The sequence below is a fragment of the Protopterus annectens genome, chromosome 8.part0 (genome assembly GCF_019279795.1).
Source record: "Protopterus annectens isolate FY-2018-M chromosome 8.part0, PAN1.0, whole genome shotgun sequence".
Classification (NCBI taxonomy): Eukaryota; Metazoa; Chordata; order Ceratodontiformes; family Protopteridae; genus Protopterus; species Protopterus annectens.
The window spans coordinates 350507419-350533458 of record NC_056741.1 but is presented as its reverse complement, the minus strand read 5'-3'; the positions used below and the strand labels follow the sequence as shown (position 1 = coordinate 350533458).

At 39.7% G+C, this 26040-nt stretch overlaps 1 protein-coding gene across 4 annotated transcripts in view; it reads right to left on the bottom strand.

Moving 5' to 3' along the window:
- The window catches only part of ZYX (zyxin), a 1199731-nt gene that overhangs the window by 459783 nt on the left and 713908 nt on the right, over nucleotides 1-26040 (bottom strand). The gene's annotated exons all lie outside the window — the stretch shown is intronic.

Here is a 26040-nt window from a genome sequence, read left to right as displayed (position 1 = left end):
GGTCTCAGCCATATGATGATAAATGTGAAGATCGACCCATATATATAGCGACCATTTGAAATGTTGGGACCCACTAGAGTGAGACCCAAACCACAGAAACAGAATGGCTGAAGACACACACACACACACTTCAGGTGGGGGATTGCCCCCCCACATGGTGTGGTACAAGGCTGGCTTGCCTCCCCCCTACAAAAAGTTTTAAAGGAGAAGAGTGATTTGAAATTTGCTCTTGCCCTGTGTTTTTATTTCAAGTGCCAGCATTTCAATAGGGAGCCTATATATATATATATATATTTTTTTTTTTTTTTTTTTTTTTTTGACCTAGCCACTACTGGATTCAGACTACCAGTTGCCCCCTATCAATGCAACTTCCCTGGTTCCTCACATTCTACACAGCAATATCCTAGAGGGGTACACCCTAGAGAAGCTTGTCAACTTACTAGAGGTATGGAATGCCAACACTATGGGATGGGAACAGAAGAGATGGAACTATCAGACTGCTGGTCGGATGACGGATTTTGGCTAACCTATTCAATTCCTTTGTATGCTCAGAATGTACCCATGACAGGCGTGCACACTGGCCTGTGATGGGAGGTCCTTGCATATGCAGTGATGTCATCTTGGGCTAATCCTCCTAGACAATGCACATCTTACAATGGCTCCCACTTTCAATCAGGAATTCAAACCACATTTTGTCACCCCCATACAAAAGCAGGCAGGCAAAGCCTCTTCAATCCACCCTCTCTCCTTTTAGCTTTTCCAGCACTGGAGACACTAGACGAACCAAAGTCATCATTGTTGGGGCTTCAAACTTCAGTGTAGAGATGAAGGTAATGAATGTCTTAGTTTAAATCTCCACCAGTTAGCAGAGAGCATTACGGCTATGAGCTGCAAGCGGTTTCCTGTAGTTCTGCCTTCATTTGCCTGCTGTCTGACTTTGAGCAAGTCACTCAACCAAACATTGCTCTGGGGCAACTGGGAAAATTAGGTTAGACTCAAATGTCTCAGACCGCATGCTAGTAACTACTTATAAATATTAGTGTAAGGTGCATAACTTTACACTATCTGCAATGTAACAATGCCGTTTCATTGTTCACTTCCTTCACTAGAATAATTTACAAAAAACTCTCATTTGGCCTTCACATGTATCACATCCTTAACATTAATGGTGTAGTGGTGAGCATGGCTGCCTTCCAGGCTGCTGACCTGGATTAGATTCCCTGACAATGCACGAGGACAGTACATCTTGACAGTCATCTTCATCATGCAGTTCAGAGACAAAAGCCACTCATTTTCTTGTACTTGGTGCACAGGATTAAGGCAACGAATGGTTAACAATGTGTTTCCTCTGATCCACGGTTTGATTCCTTATGTGACTACGAGCAAGTCAGTTAACCAGACAGAACTTGATTTGGGCTAGGCTCACCAATGGTCCACTGGACCACAAGCCTATTTGTGAAGTAATAATATTTTCAGTCTCATTGGTTATATTCACATAATCATGTAAGCTTCAGTTCCAAAACTGTCCCCACTCCCTGATAACTCATTCATCAACCATCTCTCCTTAGACTTCACATTCCACTCACTTCCACCCTTGATTTCTTACCTGAAACTCCCCTTATTAAAATATTTGAGCCTTTTACAAATCTCCCAATATTTTCAACAACCTTCTGTGCAGAACTATGTTAAAGGCCTGGATATAAAGTCTAGGAAAATTACATTCATTCATTTTCCACCTCACTCTATTACTAGACTGTAATATCCCTTCAGTGAATCCAAGCTTGTGCACAAGCAGAGAATCCTTTTCCAACAAAAGTTTTATCCAAATTGTATTTTTCATTCTACAGCTTATTAGATCATTTCCGGAGTCTCTTTTATACAAAGGCAGCATGTATTCCTCTCGTCAATGCAAGGAGGCCTCCTCTTGTTTCCTCAGACAAGTTATAGAATCTGGTTAGTTGAGCACTTGGTACTTTTGACATCTCTTTCAGTACTGTAGATAGTATCTGCTCTGGTATTTAGGCCTCAACACCCTCAAAGTCCTTCCAATTTTTTTCTGTATTCTCATCTTATTTTCCCTATGTCTTCACACATTCCTGCAATATCTAAAGTCCCTTTCCAACTTTGAACCTTCTCTAAGAAAGTTTCATTACAGCTTCTATTTCATTTTTTCCACTAACATGAGCCATACACAGATATTGCTGTTTACCACTGGCTTCTTCACTTCATCCTCACCTGTTTCCTCTCCCTTACTCTGGATGACATCTAATATGCACTTTTCCTTTGCTGTATTACTTAATTTGTCTGCAAACCCTGCATTCAGTAAAGCCTTAATGTACTGAATGTAGAGTCTCTTAACAAATGATCCAGTTTTTTTTCTGGTCTACCCCTACTGTATTTGTAACCTCCATAAATCACTTTCTTCCTAACTCAGCTCCTAATTTTCTTTTTTAATTTAACTTCACCATGTTTACCATCCAATAGCCTACTCTTCATGCCAACTATGTTCCCTACCATCAAGACCTCTTTTTTTAATTTCTCTTTTCTCTGTCATTACTCTGAAAGCTCTTCATAAGCAATGTCTCTTCCTTCACAGGTACAACAGCTACTTCATCTGCCCTATTCAGGCCCTCGCCCAATTTTTCACCTGCAGCTTACATCTAGGTATAGTTGTGTCTCGGTTCCCTACTGCCTCTCAGCCATGTTTCTGTCACTACTACTATATCTCCCCCCTTTGTCCTCTAGTAAATCCTGTACATTACTAACTTTTCTTATACACATCTCTTTTCTTGGGTGCATGGGTTAATACTAGGTTGTTGAACCAGTGGAGCATTTATAGCCTAGCAACATAATCCTACACTGAATTTACTAAGACTAGAAGTAATATCAGATCCCCAACAGGACGACTTGCTTTGAATCTAGTTAGGCACCCTTTCCATAGGGGCTTGAGGGGCTAAATGGGAGGGTGCACTTACAGTTGCTCATTCAGTCATCCTTGACACAGAGAGTCAGGGAACTACTGTGGTTTACATCCATTATATAAAAGAAGCATTCTTTGTGATAAATACACTGATCCTATTTACTTTACAGTGGAAGTTCAGATCTCTTCAGCAGGTGTTTAGCGTGTTACTTGTTTTGTGGATATTAAGAGGTTTCACAGAATTGGATCTTCTGATGCTCTGTTGGCTAGGCAGATGTCACCTCTCAAAAGCTGATTGGATATGGAAGAGCGAGCACATTAAGGTGGTCAGGGTAGCTCAATGTGGACATGCCCTTGACTGTCTTAGTAAAGAAACACTATGGTTGCTTGAACTATGTCATGTGCTTAGGTAAGTACATACCAAAGGGGGAATTATACTTTATAACTGGTGTGATAAGGAGGAGTACAGGGGGATGAGGACTTCCTTGCATCTAAAAGATATACCCTTGATGATCAGTCAGGCTACATCAAAGGATTTCAAACATGAGCCACAGATAAAACAAGTAGAAAAATTAAGTACGATGCCAAATAAAACTTGGCTTTAAATTGTTTAAAAATAACTGGTACCTTGGCCCTCTGGCCTTCCAAGGAGAACAATCAAGTTATTCAGCAAATAAAGATAAACATTCAAATAGTATTTCCATGTACATAAATACATCACTCAACCAATCAAGAGTTGGTACATTTTTAAAGGCTCACATGCCAGTCTAGATCCATATTAAGCCCATATGGGCTGTAACTCTGATATTTTAAAATAAAATATGTCTCCTTATAACATCCGATACTTCAACTCACTTCTCAAATTAACTGTGTAATGAAGATGTAATACAAACTTCCAAGATCTTTTAAGATTATACTGCCTGTCAATGTGTGAAGTTATAGGATCGATAAAACTAACACTCGCAACATCACTAACATGCTGCAAAATTCTTTTTTGATCATCCATTTAGTCTCTCCAATGTATAACTTAGGACACTTACAAAATACTACATAGATCACTGCTTCTGACGTACATGTCAAGCACTGATCAATAAAACTGCTGTCCATTAATACTACACTGCTGACTCAAGTATAGATTTATAAGCCTCATAATTGTTGCACTAAAGTTGTCTTTATTATGGAATATCATTCTATGTATATTTAATGAATTGTTGTGTACCAGCTTATTGGAAATAATATTCCCTTCCTAAAAGCATCTCTAAGATTTTCAGAAATCACATGCCTTAACCCTTCATCTTCTAAAAGAAGATGCCAAAATGTTCTTACCACATTTACCATTTTATGCGTAAGGTAGCTGTGCACAAATATACAAATAGGAGATACATTATCCCCCACAGACTATTACTTTATTATACCTCCTCTTCAACCCACCTACTTTATTATTCCAGATAAAAATAACTGAAATTTTGTATAACCCCTACTTATGTTTTATGATGCACTTCAACTTTTCTTCAAAATCCATAAAATGTGTACATAAGACATTTAGCTGCAAATCATATGATTATATGGCGAAGACCTTTGGAGGATTGCTAGTTGCATTTAAGAAATATGTTGAAGCAGTATGTTTTCTACTAAATTTTGAACAAATCTACGTTTTATAATCTGCATTAAAGATGACAGAATTCCTAAAAATAAGTAAATTGAAAAGCAAATCTAATTTTCCTTCATGCTTTCAATAAATTCTGAAATTAAATCTTCCTTTGCTTCTACAATAAATAAGAGCTGGTTAAGAAGTTATTTACTTAAAATCAGGTAATACAAATGGATAAATATATTTTGCTTCAGATCTAGCCATAACCAGGTTCCCATATGCTGGGACAAAGCTTGGCCCAGTTACTATACACTTTGGCCTTGCAAAATGAACTACTGAGTAAATGTAAAATAGTAAATGTAAAATAATTATGTGATACTGAATTATTCCAGTTTGCTCTAAGAAAAGCATTCTGTAGAGTGCCCCCCCCAAAAAAAAAAAAAAAAAAAATATATATATATATATATAAAACTTGCTTAAAGGTCTGTCTGTTGTTGTACACTACCATACATTTATTTTGTTACAACTTAACTAAAAAAATCATCTTCCAGTTTATACCATCTAACTTTTAATCAAATCATATCTATCCAATATTAAAAAAAATCCAGCCTTTTAAACATAAAGATATAATAAATTATTAAGTGCTTGCCCCAGGGATTCCAAAAAACATTAATCCCGGAGACTAATCAATCAGTCTCCCATGCTGGTTATTCATATCCTTATGCAATTTAGGTAGAGATTAAAATACTTGCAGTTAAAGATATCAATACATTAAATATCTATTGTGATCAGAAATGTAATGTTTACCAGAAATTGTATAACTTAAAGAAGTATTAACTGTTTGTATATAGCTCATTTCTGTTGTGTTTGTAAATAGTGATGGTTTCTTGAAATGTAAAATCAAATTAAAAAAATAATATTGAAATGTAAAATCAAATAAAAAATTCTTGAAAGAAAAAAAAGAAATGCAATGTTTACTAAATGTTTGACTATATATGTGGTATGATTTATTTGTAATAAAATAAAATAGAGCACCCAAACCAGGTACAAGTAGTTTTAAAACCGAAGTTCCGAAACTTAGACCTATTTGTCATGTAACAGGATGAACACAAAATGACTACTGACCAGTATCTTAAAATTCACTTCAAAATGGTGAGTACTTTCACTCCAAAAGTGGCATTTCATCAGACCTTTAAAAACATTAACTCCATCACTTAAATACACAAATAACTTAAGTCATGCAATTATGAATCAACCCATGACTTCAGTACAAGTTTTAAAGAAGCAGCATTATTTAATTTAAGTGCTATAAGTAGCACTAAGTTGAATTCAACTTTTTCTGTTGCATTTATTATATCACTACCTCTCACACTTGAGTGTGCAACTCTCATTACCAGAAACTTAAATCTGCGACAAATGCCTTCCATATTAACTAATGTTCTTGCCAAACATATCAGTCTGACATTTCTGATATCCCCCATATGTTCTGATGCACGCTCTCTCTCTGTTCTATTTGTTTTGTCTGCATAAAAGTATAAGCATTCAATACAACTGGCCAAATGAGCAAGATTTGTCATATTGCAGTTGGAGTAAAAATTCACTTTACAGCATCTACCCAAGTCAGGGTGGACAAAATGTGCAGATGTATCAATACACATACATGTATTACAGCTGAAACAAAGAAAAGTTACAACCTCATTCATGGTCTTAGTTCTAATCCCAGTATTGTATTTATAACATTACTGCCTCTTGAATGAACTACAATTTCTAAACCCAATTTTTTGAAGTCATCACTGACCATCAAAATGATGATCTAACAAGTGATGTCAAATATTATTGTAAGAAAGTCACTCTCAAGAGATCATACAGTGTCAGCTCCTGATCAACAGTGGGAGTTCCATGCATGCATTAAAAGCTAAATCAACTTCTTTAGCCGGATGACCTCTCTAATCATTATAAAATCTTTCCATATTCTATCTAATGTAAGAAATGGATCTAGATCCCTACTAGTCAACCTAGAGGACCTTAACATTTTACCTCTAAGCACATTCTTGTATGTGTGTCTATGATGCATACTAGACTTATGTAAATACAAGTTTTTAACACAATCCTTCCTCAATAAAGAGATATTAAAAGTCCCATTATCATCCTTAAAAAACTAGGACATCTTAAAAAAAAAAAAAAAAAAAAAGCAAAACACAACCAACAAAAAAAGTTTATTGTTGTAAAAACTTCACACAGAATCACAAAAAAAATCTGTAGTACTATGTAAACTCAGTGAAATCATGTAATTGACCAAAAATATCATTCTGCAAAATGTAAATGGATTCCTCTTGTAACATAACTAAACTGGTGTAGCTATTGACACAAGCAGTGCCCACTGTTATACCTATCTGCTGTAAACAAAAAATATCCTGAAAAAAAATATTGTTTTCAAGCACACATTCCAAGAACAAACATATTATTAGCATCAGGCATGGATGCCTTTGCTGTCAAATACTTCAGTAGACATTTAACCCCATATGCACTGGGATTGACAGAGTAAATAATTCATGTCCACAATGACAAATTTCCCACTTCCTATACCATGTGTATAAACTAGAAATAATGTTTTGTATCTTTTTAGTCAAAGGAATTTGATCCAACAAAATGCATAAATTATTTTATATATATATATATATATATATATATATATATATATATATATATATATATATATATATATATACACATATACACACACACACATACATACATACATACATACATACATACATACATACATACACACACACACTGATATAGGTTCAGTAACCCAACCTTTTTCTTGATACTATTGGCTGCATTGGAGGACATCCAGAGTTTTATGCACCTTAAGTAGCCCATAGAGAATAGGTATGACATAAATGACTTGAGTATTTTTGTCACTCAACGCAGTATTCATCTGCTCAAATAAAAACTCCTATCCATAACTACTACAGATCCTTCTTTATCAGCTGGTCTAATCTCAATTTCATTATTATTACGTTTACTCAATGCTTTAGACTCAATTAGGGCCATTTATGAGAAATATAATGTTAAGGTTAAAACACATTTATATGATTTGCATATCAGAGCTCTTATTAGTAATAATATGTTTGACTATTTTTATGCGGAGCATTGTCACACCTATTCTCTGTGGGCTACCTAAAGTACTTAAATCTCTCTAGTTTCCAGTTTTGATTTAGAGAGATTTTTAAGCCATTGGTTGATAGCCATTCTGTTGTTTCTTCATATACTTTTTTGTTTGGCTAGCATTTATCCATGTAACTGGATTTACTCTGGATTCTTAGTTGTTGTGTAAAAGTAACATCTCCTTAAAAACATCCACACATTTGGGAATGGGAAAACTAGGCCACTGGACACAGACAACAAATGTTTCATTAACATTCTAGACACAGTAGGAACTGGCTAGTAAATGATAGCAATGTGAGTAGTGGACATCAGCATGCCCACTCCAGAAATAGCAGGTATAGGGCTCATTGCAATAACACCATGCAGGGGGTGGGGAGGGTGTCCCTTAGACAAATTCTTGGGAAAAGACAGGACTCTGGGTATGAGCCTAACGAAGGTATGCATCACACTCAAGCTGAGCATAGTGGGTGTGCAGAAGCATGCACCCATATGGGGATCAGATATTGCAGGTACCTGGTGGCAAAAGGGGGGATTTAAATACATAACTGAAAAATCTGAACCAGAGGTAGATAAAGGCCTACCTGTGCCAGAGTCTTACCCCAATGCCTGGGTATATAGTGAGTTTACCAAAAGGTACTACCCCATGTAAAAAGTAGACTCACTGAAGTGGTAATAAAGTCAGGAAGGGGGGCTGAATGAGAAAAGTAAGTGTTAAAGGATACAACAGCAGAAATAAAATAAGCTGCAGGAGAATGGAGCGTGTTTTTTTTGCAGGCATTCCTACAGCCCAACTCTGTGTGAAGGCTGAATGCCTCGTGTCCACCTTCCCACTAAACATGTATTCACTCTAGCTATACATTTAAAATATGGAACAAGGATGAGTAGATCAGCTGACAGAAATTATTACTTCTGTTACCTTCTTGTAATGACCTAGGCAGTCTTTGTCTGAAAAGATTTGAAGCCTGCATAAACTAAAACTCTGCTCTGTTGGTGATTCCCTGCTGGGTGAGAAAATTGTCTGTGACCTGCTTTCTGATTTTTTCTGTTTTAAGAAATCTGCTTGGCCTGGTGTTTTTGCTCTATGTGAGAGAGGTGGACACAAATTATCTAGGCTGCTCATTTCACATGTTTTTCATAGGTTAAATTGTCTCGAGTGATACTTAAAAACTCAGTGAAATTCTAGGCCTCTGACTTGGTCTGAAAAGATTTGAAGCCTTTATAAACTAAAGCACTGCTGGCAAATTCCCTGTTGCGTTTCCCACTCACTCTCTCATTTATTGATTTGCTTTTTAAACCTGGTGACCAAGCTCCCCACCCCTACTGTAAATTGAGCTCAATAGGCTCCTCCATTTCTACACTGCTACTGATATCCTGAATTATTTATTTGTCCTTCTTATGGTTATACTGAAAAAAGTGCATTTTGCCATCCACTGTCTGTTCTACTTGATCTAGCTGTTGGATAATGTAGTGTATTTTTACACTCTAACAAATAATTTTTCTTATGCAAAAGGGGTCAGTGGATTTGAAGTTGAGGAAACACTTGTGATTTCTGAATGTCATTTTATTGGTTGGAGAGCTTATCTTGTTTTTCAGTGCCTCAATAAATTATGTACAATTGAGTGGTTCTTGCCTCATTTACTCAAAGTGAAGTACTTTCATTGAATAACCACACTTGTATAAACTGTTTAAAGTACACTGCTATCTCTATCTTTAAGTTTGTTTGTGGTAGGACTTCACTCTGGACACTCCTTTACTGGGCTTTGCTTTGGGAGGACTGGGATTGTTTATCTGGCAGCGGTATTGTTTACCCGTTTCTTTTTTTCTGAGTTGGGAAACACAAAAGGGCTCTAAAGTGTTATTTTGCACTTCTCTGCACTCGATTTGCATTGTTCTGATACCTAAACAGCATAGACTAGATCCAGTCCTGTTGAATCTAGCCTGGTATTGATACACTTGAGCACTGAACCAGCCATCTTACATTAAGAAGGGCTGTCCTGCACCCTTGTGGCAGAAGAGTGTGGATCCAGCCTTGTCTGAGCAGGGGATTGCTGGAGGAAGGTTGATTGCATCTTCCTATTACTAGATTAGCTTAAAGGGTCTTAATTTCACCTGTATTTAAGTTAGTTACTCCTTTAGCCTAATCCCTTCCCTAATAGCACATACGGTAAAGGTCTGCTATAATGGATAGGCAGGTTCTCATCATTTCATCAGGCAGCCTGACTGACACGTATACATGTAGTAATTGCCTCATGTATACTGAAAACAACTTACTCCTAAAACAAACAAATACCCTATGTGAGAGATGCAATTACACTATGAAACTGGAATCAGTTCTCTCACAAAACAACAAACCAGACAAACAAGTTGTCAGCATACACACTTCACCTCTCACACAAAATGAGGCCATGACACAAAGCCACATATGTGGAAGCCTACCAAAAGATCAAAGACCTCGCAAAAGTAAACCACTTGCACATACTGCTATGCAAAAAGAAACCACTAAACACATACACCAGTGTCTCAGCAAATAAGCCCCTAAAGCAAAACACTTCAAAACCTAATGTCTTGGTGACAGGCGATTCTATATAGTGAGACACACAGCTGTCCCCCTCTCCAGGCTAGACAAAGAGAAGGTCACAGTCAGCTGCCCTGTCAGGTGCCAGTTTCGGTCAAATCACACATGCACTCAAGTCACTCCTCAATTATGGTTATGACTCTCTCATAGTCCATGTTGGGGTGAATGACATGAGACAAACCTCTCTGGACTACATAAAAAAAGAGACATGACTGCTCAGATTATGTGCCCCAGGCAGGTGCGACTCTAGCCCTAAGCAGCATTCTACCTTCACCCAGGATGATGTCACAATATAAACAAAAAATAATTGACTTCAGCAACTGGCTTAACTTGTGGTATCAGTCCAGGATGAGCCAGTATCTGTCAGCCTGGGAAGATGGTCGATAGGCCACTCTGCTTTGCCAGAAATGGTCTGCACCCATCTCCTCTAGGCTTTCGGATACTGGCAAAAACTGCTTGCCTCCCCCCATAATGCCTTTGTTAACAAATAAAATTTCCAACTTAACAAAATCCACTAGAGACAAATGCATATTCTGTTGCTTAACGCTAGGAGAATCTAAACATGAAACTACACTTCCTAGAAGCACTCCTCACCTTGGAAGATACTGATGTATGTGCAGTCACTGAGACACGGTTCAAAACAGAGAACACCCTAACTGTGCAGGGCTACACTGCTTTTCATACATTCAGATCTCAAAATGAGTATGAAAGAAAAAGATGGAGGTGTCTCCATCTTAATTAAAGCCAAGTACACCTAGAGACTGGTCAAACAGTACGACTTTCTCAATCTACTCCATGTCCAATTAACTACAAGCAAAATGTCCTACCACATCATTGCTAGCTATAGGTCCCCCACTATGAACTAAGAAAAGCACACCACCCACCTGGACTTACTGGAGTCACTTCTCATACAGCCCAACACCTTAATTATGGGAGACTTCAACTATCCTTCCACCAGCTAGGTGACATGCATGAACACATACATGCTCACCCAGAGATTCCTGGACTTTGTCAATACAAATGCTCTGGAACTGATAATCTGCACCCCTACAAGAGGCTCAAATGTCCTAGACATAGCACTCACCAATATGGGGGAGTCATTACACTCCCCCCTGTGTGATGCTCTCCCTGATCAGGTTGGACCATAAATCAGTCTCGTTCGAAGTAACTATCAAACCTATCATCACCACAGAAGCAAAAAGGAAAAAAAACTAATTTCCAAAGCAAATTACAACCTACTAAGTGATGGTATAAAAAGTTTTATATCCCCCGCAATCACAGACAATAAGGACATAGGAGGCCTATGCAGAGGTGTACACAAATGCCCTGTATAAAACACTTAAACAACATTACAGACTCAGCTGTGCCTGACCAGACTAAAGCTAGGTCTTCCCAAAAAAAAGCCACCCTGGTGGACCGCTTGGATATACAGACTACATAAAGTACAGTTGTGTACCTACCATAAATGTAGATGTTCGAATGTATTCACTGGTGCAGTCATTACAACCTACTTCAGCTACAAAGACAAAGACTATAGCAGCTCTAAAGACAAAGAAACAAGTACTTGCCTAGGCCTCTTTTCAGGAGTGGGATGGGAACCCCTGATCAAAGTAATAAGGTCTTCGGCCATTTTAAACATCTGCTTTTTAGGCATGGAGGCCTGTCCAGGTGAATGCTGTACTTGTTTCTTTGTCTTTAGAGATGCTTTAGTCTTTGTCTTTGTAGCTGAAGTAGGTTGTAATGACTGCAACAGTGAAACACGATGATCAAAAGGAGAAACTGATGTCCAAGAACAAGAGGGAACTGACTCCGCAGAGGAAGAATTTCCTCCACAGTTTGAACAAGCAAATCAGAAATCTTAAGTCCTCTAAAGCTAATTAGAAAGGCAAAATAGCATCCCTAGTTGAAGACTGCCTTATGATTATCTTTAGCTATGTTCGAAATCTAAAAGGGAATGTCCAGCTATGTGGCAAGTTGGTAGTAGATGGTAGCATTCATACTACACTGGAGGAAATTGCCAACCTGCTAGCTGAAAGATTGGGCGCAAACTTCACCCCCCTGTCCCCACCAGCCATACGCAAATGCATAACCAACACCAGTCCTCTGCCTAGTATCTCTAGAGATTAGGTCATATTTGTGCTCTCCAAGGCCAAAAACATGGCCTCAATGGGACCAGACAACATCATCTAAAACAGGACCAAGCAGACCCACTTGGCATTGTCTTTAACCATAGCCTAACCGGCTTTGTTCCAACACACTGGAGAACAGCAATGGAAATCCCCTTGCACAAAGGGTGGCCAAAAACTGACCCCAGAAACTACAGACCAAAAAAAGTGTAACCAGCCTCATCTGCAAGGCCATAGAAAGAATCATCATGGTCCTTCTCAACAAGGACATAGGTGACCTTCAGACTCTAGACCCCAACCTAGTGTGGTTTCATTAAGGGTAGATCATGCTTATTAAACCTAGATGACTTCTTCGAGAAAATCACTAAAGCCTTGGATGAAGGTAAGACAGTGCATACTGCCTATCTCGACTTGGGCAAACCTTCTGACACAAACCTCAACTCGAGTATCATTAAGAAACTCTCCCAGCTAGGGAGTAACCTTTACAGCACTAGATGGGTAACCAACTGGCTCACCAACAGAACACATACTGTCAAAGTCAGTGACTCCACCTCTACCAGTAGACTCGTCACCAGTGGAGTAATACAAGGATCTGTGCTGGGTCCTTTACTATTTGGAATCTATTTCTTGGAAGTCCAGGCTAAAGTAGATGTCCTTTGGCTTACCACATTCACCGATGATGATTGTTACCATATTACAGGAGGGGCCAAATGACTGGTGCCAAACCCAAGGTCTACAACTAAATGCAAAAAAATGCATTATTATCCCATTTGACAAAGTGGAATTCCCTGCTAAATACAATATTGACAGCATCCCCCAACTCCCCAAGTTCAAATCCAGTGATGAGAGGATAAGAGATCTGGGAATACAGGTATATGGCAATCTGAACTTTGACCACCAGGTTTCCACAGTGGTAAGGAAAGCCTTACAAGTTGCGGATCTCATAAGTAAGGCCATCACATTCAGGGCTAATGATCTTTTAACACCCACTGTGCTTGACCCTCATCAAACCATTAACAGAGTACAATGCTCCCTTCTGCATGTACCTCACCAGATACCTGCAGCGGCTGGAGAGACCACAGAGGTTTCTCACCAAGAAAATACAGGTGCCTCCAAACCAGGACTTGCTTGGACAGACAAAGCACTGTCACTGTACTCAGTTATCATATAGGCTGCTGAGAGGACTTTATCCATCAGGGCTGGGTCAGAGACTGCCCTGTAGGCCAGGCACATCTGAAAATCAAATGTTACAAGAGTCATTTGCTCTAGGGATCCTAACCTAGCCTGCAACATTAACAGAACATGGTGGAGAGAGATGCATCTCCAGAGATTGCTACTACTCTGGAATAAACTTCCAATTCAAGTGAATCAAGGCTCCTAACTGACCCTATTTAAGTACAACCTGGACAAATGGATGAGAGACTGCAAATTCACCCCGGGGGTGGCACCCATGTCCCTCATGGACAGGGGTAGTCTGTGTTTATCATAGATGCACTCTGTGAATTACATCCATTTAACCAAAGATAACTGACGCAACTCAGGATTATTAACATGGCTAGGCTTGTAAGAGTGCTATGGCTGCTGGCCTAGTAACCTTCTATGAACCAGTGTCGTGTATAATATATTTGTGTTCCGGGGTACAATAGCTCCAACAGCTTTAATAAAAACAGCTGCTAACCATTGAAAAACATCCTAGTATAGGGAAGTAACAAAAAATGATAAAATGAACTGTATTTGTCAGTCATAATCCATCTCATGATACAAGTCTGACATCAGGCTCTATTTTAAAGCAATGGTGTAAAAATATGATTTGCCACAAAAAAGGTACAAACTCACGATTTCTGTTTAAAAAGCCATATTTTGTGACATGTTTGCCATCCCAGAAACAAAATATCAGCTTCCATATTTTCACTGAAAAACAAAAGACTTTTGCATTCTCTTCTCAGGGACTTAAGATGTCATTTCTACTTGGGATAGCCTCCTATTTCAAAATAGACATGAATCAACACATTTTTCTACATTTAAATAATGACTTGCATTTTTCAGTACATCCCATACATCAAGCTCTACAATACCTAATAGGCATTTTCAAATGTTCTTTGAAAGATGCAACCACCGTCACTGAAATGTATCCGAAGTGGTCACTGGCATCTTTCTGTGCCATAAACCTTTATTTTATGTGGGTGTTCCATCTACTGAACACTGTGCTGTAGGTTTTTCATTAGGCCTCTCAGTTTGAGATTAGACGTAGTCAAGCTTCCTTTTGTCAGGCTGTCAAATTTTAGTGTAACCAGAGAGCAAATATGGGACCCAGACAGTTTTCTTTATAAAGTTATACAATCTCCCTTGGAGATGGTCACTTTATGATGGGGATCATCCGTGCCCCAAGACAAAACACAGACACAGAGAAAGACAGACACATCAATTGTATAGACAGTTCCAGATAACCCTTTAGTCATGTTTTTAATTTTATAAAGTTACCAAAGTGTATTCACGTAGACATCCCAGAGGCTACACTGAGTAGGTTTGAACAAGCCACACTTGATCACAAATTGTCTAGGAACACATACATATGCCATACAATTCCCCTTCATAGACATTTTACTTGAAGGTAGAAGGAATATTATAGATTTTAGGATTCAATCAATTTTCTCAGATAAGAGCAGACATTGCTTTTTGACATGTACTTTGCCTTACACTCATCTCACCAAATCAGTACATGGGGTAGAACATCTGCAGACTCCAAGCACTGAATTCCTAATGGATTATTTCACTAGAATTTCTTTAAACATGGCTTCCTGCATTCTAACTTGATCTGGTGTTACACCTCAATACTTCATTCCAGACAACTGACATCTCTCTGTCAACGCATAGTCTTGTCCAGTGCATTAATATTCTTGGCTCGCTTGACAGAATTCTTAAAACTCTGCATCAGAGATTAATGTTAAAGTAATTAAAAATTTAAAAAAAATGCCCCCCCCCCCAAAAAAAAAAGAAAAGAAAATGTCATATGATCAGGCTATACACTCTCAGGCTATAAGAACTTAAACCTGACAGATGTGTTGCATTTGACAACTGAATCAGAAAACCAAAGAAAACAATTTTCCTAGTCGCATGAAAGATAACATAAAAGAAAATCTAGAGCATTGTGAAACCCCATTTTCTTATTTAAAGCCAGATCCAGTGGCTTACAGGCACTCTCACAGAAAGTGACAGTACAACTGTAAAGAGTTTGCCATTTGTTTTTTTTGTTTTTATTTTTTTTTTAATACAAAATTAATAAGTCATGGAATCTATGTTGAGTAACCAAGAAAAATCACTGCTAGGATCCACATTTACTTTCCCAGCCAGGGAAAACAGTTCCCATATTCCTTAAGCTGTTGAAGTGATAAGAGCAACAAGTACAAGTTGTACTACTAAAAATACACCAAGAGAGAAGTCAGCTCAGTGGCGGAAAGGGATACAGTCCTGACAGAGACTCACACTAGCAGGATCAAAACATTGACTCAAGCATTGGAAGAGTCAGCAGGGGAGGCTCGGTGTGAGTGGCCAATACCATCTCACCCGTCCTGTCCCAAGGAGAGGGAAGTAATCATGTCTATCCCAATGCTGACACCTGCTGAAAGCCAGCTGTACAGCATGTAGCCTATGAGCTATGAATGCACACTTGGCTGTGCCAAGCTATGTTAACACAAGAGCCATCACAACACACATGAAAGCATGCATGCACTTCAGAGGATGCCAAGTGCTGACAAACTCCAAGCCTGGCAAGGTTTAGGCATTTTATTCTATTTAAATTTGTTAACTAGGTAAGTGAGCTGGTTCAAAGTCCATTTTGTGTTATGTCCCGGCCAAGAAGCAGTAAATTTTTCAAAACATTTATAAAACAGACTACTGTCCAAGTTGCATTTCAAGCATTTACATTCACGTTACATTACAACAGATGTGTCATCAACAACCCCCCCCCCCATTTTCTACATGGGGTCAGGGTGTCATGTCAACGAATCAATACCACTCTTCTACCTTCTTTGACAATCGTGGATGATTGTCACAGGTCTTCTCTCACACAACCCAGCTTTCTCTTTGCTGGGTATCCTGGTTTCCTCTTTTCTTCTTCCTGCCTGTCCCAAATCTTCTACTTTCCTGGAGCTACTTGAACTTCTTCTCTGATGTCACTTCATCTGTTTTACAGTGTGCATCCTACCACCCATCTCAGGCACTTCATCTCCATCACCTCTAGCTTCCTTAACTGCTCTGCCTGCACTGCCCAGGTTTCTGTGCCATTCAGTAGTACTAGTCACCACTGTTTCATACACTTCACATTTTAGCTTGACACTCTTCGATCACACTATCTGAAACACTCTGTACCAGTTCACTGTACCCCTTCATTTAGGCTTCCCTTCTCCTTCACCAACCCACCCAGATACCTGAAGCTATTAACCTATTCCACTAATTTTCCCTTATATCTTAATCTTCAGTTTCTATTTTCCCCAGATTCCTCCCATTACAACAGTCCTATCTGAATTCAGTTTCATCCCACATGCCTTCAGTTTTGCATTCCATTCCCCTGTAAGATGCTGATGCTCTTGTTCTGTCTGCCTGTAATGCTACACTGTTTGCATACTGCAGCTTTGTTGATCTGTCCCTTCAGACTTGCTTGCTAATGCAATCTATCACCATTATGAGCAGTACTGGGCTCAGAGATGAACCCGGATGCACACCCTCTCCCACTGGGAGCCCATCTAGGAGTCCGAACACCCTTTCTGCTTGCATTACTGGGTCCTTGTACATAGTCTTGACTAATTCTACCAGTGTTTGAGACTTTGAACCAAGACAGTAGTGCCAAATTAGCTTTCCTGGCACCTTGTCAGATGCATTTAACAAGTCTAGGAATGCCTAGTTGGAGTCTTTCCTCATCTCTAGCACCTTGACTATCTGTCTCGCTGCAAACATTGATTCGGTTGTGCTGTTTCCTGATCTGAATCCAAACTGCTCATTTCCCAGCTTACTTTAAACTACTCAGCATTTCCATTTATCAGTCTCCCTCTCCAGAACATTCATGCAGAGTAAGAGTATGATACCTCGATACTGCCCACACAGTTGGCAAAAACTATTACAGTTGTGCCTTTACGTGAAGGTTATTTACAAGTCACTGCATTATACACAAAGATACTAGCACTACTTATTTATATATTTACAGTGCTTGTACAGGTACAAATGAAACCTTAAGCAACATAACTTTTAAAAGATATTGCTCCAAGAGCTGATAGATCTCTGGTTCTTAAGTTCCAACAGCCTCCTCATCTGTCCCCCCTTTAGGGAGCAACCAGAAAGGAAGACCCTGAGCCCACTAAATATGACAATGGCATCTAAAGTACAGCTTGTATGAATTCAAGTGTGTATAAGGAGCTGGGCCAAGCTGAGCTTGCCAGCAAAGAAGAAAGAAAGCCTCTGCTAGGCCACACTCAGGTTCAACAGAGTCCCTGAGTCAAACACCCGGGTATAGACATCTAAACTCTCACTCTAGCTTAGCTGCCAGTCCAAATGGACTAAGAGGGAAAACTAAGAAACAGAATTTCATCCTTCAGCTCTTCCAAGCCACATCTGGATGACTCAAGGGGCCACTTCCCATGAAGGTGGAGGGTGGATTGCCTGAAGCTCAAGCAGATCAGGCTGGGGAAGGTACCTCATAGGTGCATCTCAGGGTGTGCCTCTGTTAAGCGTCAAGTGTTCCAAAGAAATCAAAGACTAGAATGGGACAGAGCAGTCAGGGCCTGCGAAGAGAGAGACAGAGATGCAGGCTAGGAGACTTAGACCTGGCAAGTTCACTAATAATAATGTTAGTTGAAACTCCACTTGTATGCTAGACATCAATAAGGACCCACCAAATATCCTGTGTGGTGCCTCTTTATACCATTCTTCTCAAATTTGAAAATACACCAAGACACTACCCAAAAAGCATAAAAATGTGGGTGACATAAAATGCTGAAGGTTGGGGGGGGGGGGTTCAGAGAAAGACAGGAACACAGTGATTTAAAAATGGTAATCTGTCCCCCCATGGTAGTCTAAGCCAGAGACTTGATACATGTACCATACTTCAGATGGCCTAATATTTTTTTGTGTTATAGAAATGAAGGATTTTATTCCTTAGACTTTTTCAGAAATAATTATGAGGGCAATAATCTCATTTCTCATCGTTGAGACAGAAATAGTCTAGTTCACTAGTGATGTGGCAAAGATGGTAAAAAAGATAACACTTGGCAGATGGTTACAGGAAACGGACTTGAGTAACTATAGCGATTGCAGCAATAGCTCCAAAATAAAGGAGGTGAATAATGCAAGTCCAACTGCTGCACTACTGCATTTTTCTGCATTTTAGTTACTGAAGGTTATGTCTGTGCAGGAATATACATCAGTCTATCTGTCCTGTTTATAGTACTTTACACTTAGGGGCCAGTAAACACAACAAATGAAACACATGATGTCTATACACTTAGTGCTGTGCATATTATAATGTATGCGCACATACCTCTGCATAATTAGTTCTATCCACCCTTTTGTGCATTTTATTTGCGTGAAAGGCTGTGCATATGCAGCGGGCACTTTGCCTTTACATATTCAAGTTATATGCATTTATGTTGTATGCATGTCTACAGTGTGTTTATTTACAACTCAACTTTATGACTTTGCAGTGGCATATCAGTTTGAATGTAATTTTATACATATGTTTATAAAAGCAAGTATCATATGAAAATTGCCACCTCAGCTAAGGAGAAACACGCCTTCTACCATGACATAAACCTTAGCATGATGAAAAATCATGATATTCTTCATTTGACACATGCAGCAAACTATCTGGTGTGTCCCAAAGTCAATGTTTTAGGGTGGGCATCTGGTGCATTCCAAAGTCAGTCAACGTTTTAAGCTGGGAAGATCTGGCTTTCTCAGTTTCCCACAGACCTTTACATTTATGCAGCTACTGAGCAACTCAGCTTCCCTCTATCACCTACAAAGCTTTCACAGAAGTCATTTTCTCATGGTGTACACACATGCACCTAAAGCACAAAACAGCCATTTGGGAAAACACTAACATCACCAAAAGGCAAGATTAGGGGCCATGTCAACAGAAAATTATACTTTTTAAATTTTATGAGCAGCAACAGAAATCAGCAGATTCTCTTAACTACAAATATGCAAAGCTACAAATCATACAGTGGTGTAATGAGACAGAAAAAAATTGCAAAACAGGAAGTAAAAAAAAACTATGCTGAAGGTCAGATAGTTGTAACCAGAACTGACAGAATGTACTCAGTCTTACAACAGTGAGACAGTTCTCAGCTATGGAATGTAGCAAATTTCTCTCAAAGATACTGCCAACAAATACTGGCCAAGTAAAGCAAACACAAGCATTCAGAATGCACAGCTACTAAATTATTGGTACATTTTTCACTGTTTTAAGATAAAGTCTGGCAGTTGGTGTAAACAATTAAGTTAAAGCAATGAACTGTTAATGAGCTATTTTCTGTAATCCAGGGTTTGATTCCCTAGCCTCAGACTACATAAAAAGCCACCTATGAGCCTATGAAAAAATGTTCTTTAGTATTGCAGTATACATGTCTACCCTGTTGTTTCCCAAAGTTAAAACGTGCCAAGTCAAATTATCCAAGTTTCTTAAATAGCATTCTACTTTCAAAACACAAATATTAATGCATTTTACAGCCACCATCTCCCAAGCATTATATCAGAGAAACAAAGATAATTAACCATTCACTACTAAACACAAAATAATTTTGCTGACATGAAGGACTCTCAGCACAAAGTCTAGGAATCTGTCCTCAGAATAAGCGATTCAGCTTTCAAAATAAATGTTTTGAGCTGTAATGTCAGATCAAAAAAGAGTGACCACATGCTAATTCTCCTCCTCGGGAAATACCTCTCAACCTCTTAGAGCAAGAAATCTGGGCAAAGCCTAAATAATGGGGGGGGGGGGGGGGGGGGGCAAAACATGGACAGATTCTAAATATTACTCTTAGAAACTTAGAAAGTTGCTAGAGTAAACAGGACTTGTCTTATCCTGCATTTTATGAAGAGTACACAGTTTGAAATGTCATCATTTAGTGACTTCAATCCTCAGTGATTTGCCAGAAAGCCACAAATGTTATGAGGAACAGACAAATTTGAGGCAAAAATCTGGACATTCTTCGAAAATCTGGACAGTTGAGATTGAGTAGTATGCAATTCTGTAGGTTAGTCTGACATGTGCAAGAGTATTCCTCCCTCTTGTTTTCAGAATGACCAAGAAGTGCTTTTGAGAATGTGATACAAAGTCCACTTATTTGAAATTGGTGGATATCATGCATGTATATGTAAACACTGTACATAGTTTAACTTTCATCTGTTTTTTTTCGTCATATTTTGCTCTATGTTGTTCCTCTGTACCTCTGGGCTGTGACTGAAGCTGGTCCACTGGAACCAGTGCTGTATACGGTTTAACAAATTTAAAGTCAACAGTAATTATACGAAACAGGACCTCTGTTGACATACTTAATACATAGATCTAGAACTACACATATTAATGAAAAGTTGTACGGATTTGCAGGGAGCCACAACTTATCACTGCAAGTCTATTGGCTACTCACTCACAATCCCCAACAATATACCAGTCTCAAAATGAAAAAAAAAAACAAAAAAAAAAAAAACAAAAACACAACACCATAATTTTGTTATCAATAACAAAAAACAGCACCAGCAGACCACTAACCTGCAGACACACTGTAGACTAGTCCTGTTAGGGAAAGGGTGCTTGTGGACCTAATGTGGAAGGTCATAGTTAAAGGAAGAGTTAGGCAAGGTGGGCCACCTGACCACACTACTCATGTGTGGTCACCCTAACCCAGCCTCTGTCTCCACCCGCAACTCTACACATTAACTAAAGACACACACATGCAAACACACAGTATTGAACCACCCAATGAGGATGTTTCATGGTAAGGTTCAGCCACCCTGCACTCTGCATAATTTGAAAAGGCCCATTGTTGAGACCACTATACACAAAGCATCCATTGCAGTATTTTCATATCACTTGGCAAAAATCCATATGGCTACTGCCACGAGACCAGTGACACTTAGCACATCTCGGCTGTGGCCTGTGCTATTGTAAAAAGGTGGTATGATGCCAGTAATACGTCATCTCTGCAACCTTTCAAGCAGTAGGAAGGCATTGCAAGTCTTCATATCCAATGGCTGCAGCTGTTCCATGGGTGTAAGTTACGATTATTCTGCATTTACAGTGACCCAGTGACTGCAGTAATCATTGTAAGAACTCCCGCTGTCAGAGTATGCCGCTTGAGGGAACAGCTAGGCATCAGTTGTCCACATAGGGAACTATTTTGATTCCTTGCATTCTGAGGTGAGCTGTTAAAGTATGCATGCACGTGGTGAACACACCACCTTGGGGCTATGGTGATCTTGAAAGGCATAGATCAAATGGCAAGGATTGGCTCCGAGGGAGAAGTCAATCTCTGTACTTTCTAACTATTTTGATGTTTAATTATTCACCCTAGTGATCCAAAAGGCACATTCCATTGCCTCTTGATATGTATGGGAGAACTTTCTCAAAGGAGACCATGCAAAAAGATGGATGAATTGGTTTAGTTTGCTGAGATCCCTGGCATTATTTGGTGCCAAAGAGAATCTGGAGTAGCATAAGAGAGTCCTTGCAGATTTGGCAGTATCGTGTGTGTGTGTGTGTGTGTGTGTGTGTGTGTGTGTGTGTGTGTGTGTGTGTGTGAGATGTATGTATGTATGTATGTTCCTTCTCTACTTGATATGGGTCTATATCATAATGTCGAATAATGACAAGTTCAAAGCACTAAACTTCAAACTTGAAAGTTCGAAGTGTAAAAACGTCGAAATGTATAACAGAAATCGCCATAGAGTACGGGAAGGGAAGATTTCTCTTTACTGCACTGTAGTGCGATCTCTGAGTTGGTATATTTAAGTAGGGGGGTGTGGGGGGTGCAGGGGGGCTTTCTTCCCTGCATACAGCATTTTTTTTTTTTGGGTGTTTTTTTTTTTTCTTTTTTGATATTATACGTTTTTAGACTTCGAACTTTTAGGTTCAAAGTTTGAAGCTTTGAAGTTGTCAGCATTCGACAATCTGACATAGACCCCTTGATACTGATGGGATGGATGAACAGCAAGGATGCCTTTAATTCGGGAAGAAAGTAGAAAGGAACATATGCCTAGGATGCAATCTTCCTTAATTATTTGTCCTTTGTGAAGTAATACCATCCTGGCAAGTGGTGGAAGAGCCTACCCCAAATGCCTTCTGTGTGCTGCAGCCCTTGCTGAAGTTTTAACTTCATGAATAATGCCAACTGGCCTCTGGGCCACTGTGCTTGCTGAAATATACTGGAAGAGCTTCTCTTGACTCCAGCTACCTCTTGCAATAGACTGTGCCAACACTACAGCCAAAGCTGACTTCTCTGCAACCTCCAAAAGATGCAGAGAAAGGCGAAGCCACACCTCTACAGGTAATGGTTTGCTCTTTGTCCTACATCCTATTTATATGCTAACTCTAGTTTTGGAAATTACAATGGACCCTAAAAGGAGAATCTAGAAAGGTCAATTATTGTCCTTTGCAAATGGTGGGAGGCACAGTCAAAATTGTTTTAAATGGCATTGCTTGTTCCTGCCATTGAAGCTGCTCCATCTGTTATCTTATATCCAAGCCAAACAAAAAAGTTGCTGAGTACAGTTGCTACGAAGGCCTGTTAAGGTGTCCTTTAGGGAATTCCCTGTTCATGACACATGCTTTAATTTGGTTTACTATTCAATTTGCAAAGTACCTGTGCTTGAAAGGTATGTGTTCGAAAGGCACTTTTCCAATGGGCAGAATGCCGAACCAAAAAATATCAACTACACTACAGTGAATGGGTAGTGTAGTTCGATTATCGGAGTTCGGAATTGTTAGTGGAGATTGCGGTTCAGTGAGGAACAGGGAATTAACCCATTTCCTCACTGTAGTGTGAGCTCTGAGTTTGTATATAATTTAGGGGGGGTACAGCCCCCTACATGGGGAGTGCAGTGGGGATTGCTCCCTGCAAAATAGTAAAATACAAGTACCGTTGACTGTGGAATGTCATGGTATGTTAAGCTGCATAGCATGGGTGACTGACATCACCTCCTGCTATGTCAAATACATCACACTACTGGTGTCAATATATTCAGTTTAGACTTGGTTGCTTTTTCAGTGTTCCATATTTCACATTTCTGGTCAACCATGTGACCGGTCTATGAGTGCAGTTTTGGGATATCAATAGTAAACCATTTTAATTCATTTGACAGCTCAAGTTTGATGTCAACATGTAGGACTTGTAGCTCAGTGTCCTCATAGTTAAGATTAAGGATGAAAACATATTTCCAGAACTGATCCACTGCCCTTGACACCTTGGTCTGGAGGGAAAAAGACTGCCATTGCCTCTAACATGGGGTTATATGACAGAGCTGATACAAGGACTAGAACATCCAGCTTTGGTGCTTCAGTCGAAAAGGTACAGTCCTTACAGATTTTTTTTTTTTTTTTTTTTTAGAGGATTCACCTTTCTGGCTAAAAGGGTTACAGTATCTGGTTTGTTCGCACAACACTGGTAGCATCCATCAGGAGGTTTAACAATGAAGGAACCACCAAACTCTATTGTCTGGTTAGCCTGCAAGCATACTAGGGACCACATTATGGGCAATATATGGTTTCACTTCTCAATACTCATCTCTGCAGTACAATTTGGAGGACTTTCTACAATCAAGAGGTGACCAGCATGTACCTCTCCTTCCTCATCAACAAAATATTCAATGAAATTGATTGCTCTTCTGGTCTAGATGTCTTGTTTTTATCAATTTAACTGGCACAGAAATAGATTCCTTGGAGAATTAGTCAACAGGCCTCTCACCCACAGATATGTATCTGTGTCTGTGGTAGTCAGGTCAGAACATATTGGTGAAGCCAGGAGATGGATCTAGCCTCTTCATAGGTTCATACTAGGCTATCTGCCCTAGGGCATTTATAAGCCTAGCCAGAGTGTGTTTGGCTTTTGCCACCCCTTGGAATGAGTATACTGTGCCCATTTTAAGGTTTAGTTTACTATACCTCTGTCTAGCAGTGACACAGAAGTGACCCCTGGGGTAAACCTACGATCTCCCATCCACTCGTCAAGATTTCTGTTGAAGAGAGTCAGTGAGGGGCACTGTCCAACATGGACTGGGATTTTATTCCAGAGTGAAGGGAGCCTCTTGGTTATGAATCTGTCCCTCCAGCATGTCCTATTTATTTCTGTGTTGAGGTTCAAATCTCTCGCTCGCGTAGCTCTGGTGGAATTGGATTTTCTGAGGTGGAGCATGTCCATTAATTCCGGGTTGGACATGGCCTTGTACATCAGGCATAGATCGCCTCTGAGTAGGCGGTATGCTACTGAGTAGAGCTGGAGTTTCTTTAGCCGGGCAGCATATGGCATATGTTTGAGTCCCTTGATCCTCTTGGTGAGGTACTTTTGGGGTCTTTCCAATTGCTGTAGGTGTCGGATAAGGTACATCCCAAATGGGGCATTGTACTCAATTATGGGCCTGATGAGGGAAGAGTAAAGGGGCACAATGACCTCTCCCGATCTAGATGTGAATCCCTTCATGATAAAGGTGGGCAATATAGAAGGTCTTTCTAACCACTTTGGCAATGTGAGTGTCAAACGAGAGGTTACTGTCAACTTGGGTCCCTAATTACTTCTTCCGTACTTAATGGATTACCACCTATGTGGTAATTTGTGGGCACTTTGTTTTTCCCAAAGGGTATGACTATACACTTTTTGGCATTTAGTTTAAGGCCATAGCTCTGGCACCAGTTTTCCGTTTCTATGAGACCTTTTTGAAGGATGCTTGTGTCCGCTGGAGAATCAGTTATGGCGCCCAGTTTGCAGTCATCTGTGAACTTGGTCAGCCACAATCCTCCCATGTTAGCCTGTACCTCAGAAAAATAAATACCGAACAAGAGAGGTCTCAAGACAGAGCCCTGTGGGACGCCACTTGTGACTGGTTTAGAGTCTGACATGGCTCCAGCAGTTCTGACCTTGTGGGTTCTGTCCTTGAGCCGGTTTGCAACCCATCTTATGACATAGGGGTTTATATTTAAGCTGGAGAGCTCGTCTATGATGCCCGAGTGGGGTATTGTGTCGAAGGCTTTTGCAAGGTCAAGGTAGGCTGTGTGAACTACCTTACCCTCGTCAATGACCATGGTGACTGTTTCAAAGAAGTCGACCAGGTTCAAGAGGCAGGATCTGCCCTTAACACAGCCGAATTGGGTAGGATCCATACGTTCATAGGTTGGTACTAGGCTATCAGCCCTAGAGCCTATACAAGCCTAGCCATAACAATTCCCTGGCTATTTCTTCCCACATTATTTACTTTCCTGGACCCCTGTCTAGCAGGGCGACTGACGTGATCCCTGGGGTGAATTTCCTTTCTCCCATCCAATCGTCAAGGTTCCTCTTGAAGAGGTCCAAAGAGGCACTCTGCTTGACAGTGTCTGTAGGTCCCCAATGTCTTTGTTAATGAGTTCCATAATGTTCCTCTCCATAGCTTTGCAGACCAGGCTCGTCAAGCTTAT